Source organism: Cyphomyrmex costatus, unplaced genomic scaffold, assembly GCF_001594065.2.
Source record: "Cyphomyrmex costatus isolate MS0001 unplaced genomic scaffold, Ccosl1.0 scaffold10, whole genome shotgun sequence".
NCBI classification, from domain to species: domain Eukaryota; kingdom Metazoa; phylum Arthropoda; class Insecta; order Hymenoptera; family Formicidae; genus Cyphomyrmex; species Cyphomyrmex costatus.
In genome coordinates, this window is record NW_017274954.1 from 1,853,891 (window position 1) to 1,860,127 (window position 6,237).

The window sequence follows — 6,237 nt, forward strand, 5'->3', positions numbered from 1 at the left end:
GCAGGATGTGGGTCTCTACTCTCTCGCCCTGTTCCTTCTATCCCGCTTTCCCGCTTTCCCGCAGACGTCCCTCTCGCTCGTGCCGTATCAGCGACACTCGTCCCACTTCCTGCGAACGTGTCTGTCCTTCTCCCCCGCCTTCCGACGATCTCCCTCGCTCTTTCTCTACACGCCGCCGACTCATCCCCCGTGCTAGGGTGCTTCGTCTTTCTCCCCCGTCCCACCGGATCGATTAAAACTACAAAGTGTTGCCTCTCCATCCGTTGGTACGCTCATTCGTGGTCGACTACATTGCTCTGGCACTCTCCTGGCGCGGCGGCACTGGGTTACCAACTCTTTCCCAGCTCTCTTTCTCTCTCTCTTTCTTTCTCTCTCTCTCTCTCTCTCTCTCTCTCTCTCTCTCTCTCTCTCTCTCTCTCTCTCTCTCTCTCTTTGTTTCTCCACTCGCGTGCTGTCCCGTCTTTTTCCTTTCAGCTCCACCGCCGTCGTCTCTTTTTTCGTCCTTTTATCGGAGGATCTCCGTATTCATGGGCGTTCGCTTCGCTTCCTGATAATCCCCGCGTAAAACTTCTCTGTCCCGTCGGGATTGCCCTCGCGCACACTACCTTTCCCCCTTTTGCTCGCGTGAGAGGACATTGGTCGTGCGCCACTTCTCACCTCCAAGTTTTCCTTTCACGAATATGAAACAAAAGACTTCTTTGTGCTCATCATTTATTAAATTAATTATTGACGGTCAAAGATATTCTCGTCAAAAATACGACATAGAAACATGGATTTCTTCGAGCTTCTTTTATCGTAACTTTCGTTGCGAATTACATACGTTTCGTTTTATTTATTTCTTTTCTCAATCTCGGATGTAAATGTTCAGATATTTACAATAGTAGCAACAGCATGTGTTCGTTTAATTAACGTTAGCGCAGCAAAATAGGTCTCCGCCAATCGGTTTTTGGCCGAGTGCAGCCACTTGCATAAAAATCAAACATGTAGTCTCTGTGGTAGCAAGCCAGGAAGATTAGTCAGATCTTCCTCCCGGGTGAAAGGTAAAGCGCGATTATATCCCCGGGGCCCTGTCAGTATCCTTCCCGGAGCCTTGCTCGCTTTAAGTCGCAGCAACGTGGCTAATAACAGAGCCAGTGAAGCCAAGCGGTCTTTACGACCATCTTCCCAGAAGTATAAACCCTGGACCCTCGCCACCATTCGTCCAGCACCTACGTCCCACCTCTCCTGGAGCATCGTATGGGGCCGCGAAATTTTGCAAGGGCTAATTAATGCGAAAGGCCCCGACAACAAAGTTGCTCGCGTGATCGCTCTCTTAAGTATCGCCGCCGCGGTCCGACCATGTTGGAAAACACGAAGAAGCAACTGATCCAAGAGAATGAAGACGAGTAAGAATAGAGGCGCCAGGATGAGTCGGAACGGACGAAATAATGATCCTTGGCGACGATCAAGGTGAATGTTATGAATATTGTCACGAATATATATATATAAGATCCTCGCATGTTCGACTTTCTTTATGCGCCCAGCGGATGCGATACGGGCCGCAAGACGAAGATGAAGCAGAAAAAGAAGAAGCATCGTGCTTCTGGCGGAAGAACTTCTTCTTTGCGTGACCACGTAATGAATGGCGGGAGATTATTCTTAAAATTGTTTTCTTATGTCGCCTCCAACTGCGCGAGAAGAAGCGTTAGCAGGTGTTCGACGGAGATAATGCTCGGAGATGAGCACTGTGTACAAGGCAGATATTTCGGACAGAACTATCTAAAGGAACATCTCTTTGTGATCGTTTCCCCACTGACCGATAATTTCGCACCTCATTGTTGGATAATAACCGTATAGCAACATTGTGGTATCCTTTCGATACCCACTTCCGATCAAGAGACTTTTTCATACCGCAGCAGGGAAGATTTCACGAAGCACGAACTTCGTGGGACACCGTGGAAGTTGAATATTCCTTTTACATTTGCTGTGCTTTCTTTTTACGATGGTATTGAATTACTGGGTGGCATGTAGAGTTTCTCTCTTTTTTTATACTTCTAAAAAATTTCAAGTTTTCGACATGTTCTTTATTTTTTAATGTTATCATGATGTGTCTTTTCTTCGATAGCTCTGTGAAAATACAATGCACAGATATATTATAATTTTATAGACGATCGCATTTATCGCAGATATTAAAAATTTATTACACGAATTTCTTTATAATAATCTAAAAAACAGCCTCATCTTGCTCTTACGTTTACTCTCTAATACATATAGTATGTTATTATTATATAAAACTTAATAACAATGCAGCGTGTTATAATGCACACATTAAATTATAAGTACCACACGTGTAGTACACTTGTAAACGATAAACAGAATGCGTTACCCGCATCTCCCTCTTTGCAAGAAGAGACAAAGAATGTAATCTGAAGACGTCCGGTGTAACGCTTCACTGCGAAATTTTAAACCGATGAGGAATCTTTTGTTAAGCGGCTGAGTTTAGAGAAACATATCATTATTCTATTTAACACGCACAACAGTTTAAACAGTTAAGTTTATATAACTTAAATTAATTTGTTATATATATAACCTATTTACTTTGCACGATTATTTTTGACAGAGGGAGATCTATTATATAATATGTTAGCTAATCGTAGGCAAACTTATGCAACCAATATTGATTTACAATCAACTTTGTATCGATTAACCGAAGATTGCTAGAATTTTTGAAGAATTATTTAACTAACTCTTTGCAATTTTTCGTTAATAATTCATGATAAACGTTTCATGTAGTATGTATTATAAGAATATTCTGCACAATTCGGCTCAGTTTCACTCAATCATTGTTGTAAGCAGGTGTCAATTATTACCAGACTTTAATGCATTCATTTCACGCGATATTTGGTTGACGGCCCGCGTTAATTTTGTCCTCGTTCATTCCAGTATTTGGCCGTTCTTGAAGATCTTCTCTCCATTGTTCGTCGTTATTCTCGTTATTTTCGCAGCAATCGTAATATTTATGATACATAGCGTATGATCAACCGGTCAATACTTGCTAGTCAGTCGAAGACGAGTTAGCTCGTATCTTCGCACCGCTTCCGGACAATATTTAGCCGCGCTTCCCTCCCCAGTAGCTTTGATCATTAAACGTGCGTATATAGCCTCATAATATTGCAATCCGCGGCCATAATTTACGTCGTTTTATAGTTCAAACTGCAACCTACGTAGGCAGCGGCGCTCAAGCCCTTAGAACGTACTATTCTCGTTCAAATTGTACTGGGTGCTCATAAAGTTTGCCAACTGTTTCCTTCGACACCATGCCGACGCATGCTGAACTCATAAGAGAGTATTTACTTCTATGCCATTATCACTATAAGTTTAATTAAAGAAGATGAAGGGCAGATTTTAAAAAATGGGTATCAATCTCCTAATCTATAAGTTGTTCAATATTTGTTCGAATCCGTAATATTGTAAGAATATGTAATCGTAAAACAGGAATTTAGTATAAAATAAAAATAATTATTAATTATTCTAGTAAATAGTACATTTTGTTTGATTCGCTTAGTGCTAATGAATACCATGTCTTAAGAGAGAAAGATAGAGAAAGAGAGGGAGAGAAAGGGGAGAGGTAGAGAGAAAAATTGAGTAAGATGATTGTATCACAATTGTAATACAATTTTCATGGTACAAAAGTATATTCAATTTGACAATTCATAGACGTATAGTGAAATTTTGTTTCTCTCTCACAAGGAAAACCACACATGGAACGGGACTCGTTTACGTACAGGAGTCAAAGAGCTTTCAGGAACACCAGTTATATTCACGAGGGCTTATATGAGTGCGAGTGCCGGTGCCTCGAGAATTGAGATATACTGTTTTATAGGGAATCATCTGAACGCGGGGGGGCTCTTTTATGAAGTTACCACGAAGGAGCGGTTGCTTGGAAAGTGGTTACTTTGAGCGGCGGGTATCTACTTTGCCAGTACGACCGTTCGCTCCGGGGACGAGTAAGCTATTACTAAAATTACTGACGATCCGACGCTCGCAAATCAAAATTCGCGCTTTCTTTGTCGAAATGGAGATGCGCGAGTCGAGCGGCATTGTTAGAATTTATTGCCAGCTAAATGCCGCGGTTTCGCAAAAGAAACGCGGGAATAACATCGCCGACTGTAACTTGTACCTGAGAGAGGTGTATACCTGTACGTCTAAATACCATAAACATGTATGTCGGTAATCAGAGGAAGCGACGCAATGATTATTGCACCGATTATACAGCCGCATTTCTTAACCGACTTCTCGGATGCGTGCTCTAAAGACTTCTCAGTAATGCTGACGCGAATAATTTCTTACATTTATCATAAGGCATTTTAACTATGACTACATTTTTACAAAAATTTAATGTCACAAACACATTTGCATTCGTTCTTTTATAAGTTATTTTATTCTTTTTCCAACATAATCTTTTGGAGAGCTAAATCGGAGATAAAAAATGAGAACATATGGTATGTCAGGTAAATAGAAATAAAAAAATATATCTGATATATATAATTTTATCACTTCTTTAACAATATCAAATGTGTGACAAATAATAACATATATCATATGGAAAAACATGATTTTTCTGAGTTATCTAAAAATTCTGAAGTATTCTGAAGTATTTAAACAATTTTTTGAAGTTAATTTCAAAAGTTAGATACATATCTAAAAATAAATACGTCAGTCCATCAAAATAATTATATGAAACTGATTGCTAGAATATCAAAATTTCACTTTTACAGTACCATCATTACGCTTGAACGTTTTACATAATTATTTTGATGGTCTCAACAAAATTATTTTCAGATCTGTATCTAGATAACTATAATTTGTAAATATACTTGAACAAAACCACTCTTTCCGTGCAGGATTGAAGATATACATTAAATCTGTTACGTGCTCTAACAGGTCAAATTTAATAAAGCTTATTTCTTCTAAAGTTCATACGTTTTATGTTATTTTTTGTCATGTTTCCGTATTATTTTAGATAATCTTACGGTTGTACTAATTATAACCTGCGAAAAGTGCGGTATTCTGAGTAATGAGAACATCTATAAGGGGCGCGGTGATTTCACGGAGCTACAGGCCGATATGCGGCGCACGTTTTGACGAAGGTCGAGCAACCCGTACTTGTCTTTATGCGTTTCGCTGCCTACGCTTGGAGCGGACCAAAATGTCGTAATTTCGCTTCGAGCTCAGTTTTACTTGGACGCCCGCCGGTGTATCGCTGTACAACGGAGAAGGCGAACGTCAGTTTCAGGGATTTCGTTCAGGGGCTACGAACGGAGAACGCCTGACCTAATTTACATACATATAAAGCGCATTCGATGTGTTTTAGGGGTCGTAAATCGACGCAGCTACGCGAATCGTTAAACCCTTCCTTGCCGCAGCACCCCGACGATGCGTGCGCGGGAGAGTAGATATTCTATACGTTAATATAATGTAACACTGACGCGACGATTACACGGAAGCGTTCGCTGCCCTTCTCCGGCTTGTCACGCGCATCACGCGCATACTATATATACATATCTATATACGTATATATATCCACACGTTATGCGTGAAAAGCAAGTAAAATTGATGTAGTGTGATGTAAAAGACACAAAGGGCTTGAAGCGAAATGTGTCTATTTCTTACAATTAAATCTAACTAATGCCGCGCACCTAAAGCGGCGTCTACAATAAGATTTCAAGATAAATCTTATAAGCTTTCTACAATAAGCCATTATGTAAGCAAGTCTTAAGTCATAAGAAATATTAATTAATCTTAAAGGATTATTCTCCTCACATTCGATTATGATTGGTCAACTTCTTACGGCTTAAAACTTAAGCTCAAATAGCTTAGTTATTGTATAGGAAGCATTAAATTCTAAATCCTAAGTTATAAGGAATTGACCAATCCACAATCGAAGGTGAGGAGAATAATTGATTTGATCGGTCAATTTTAACGGCTCCGAGCTTAACACTTGAGTTTTACGTCTTAACATTTCATTGTATAGACACTGTTTAATGCAGAGATCAGCTGAAAGATAAGAGAGGCCACGCGATTGTACTTGATGCGATTCAACGTCGTAAAATTCACACACGGAAAACCTTTGTTTCTCCAGGAGCTCTCTCCGAAAACGACCGGGAGAAGCTCCTCTACCTCGCGCTGAGCTGGCCCCGCCGGCATGGTACGGCGTGTCGTACTCGCGATTTTTCTAATTATAGACGATTAATTTTT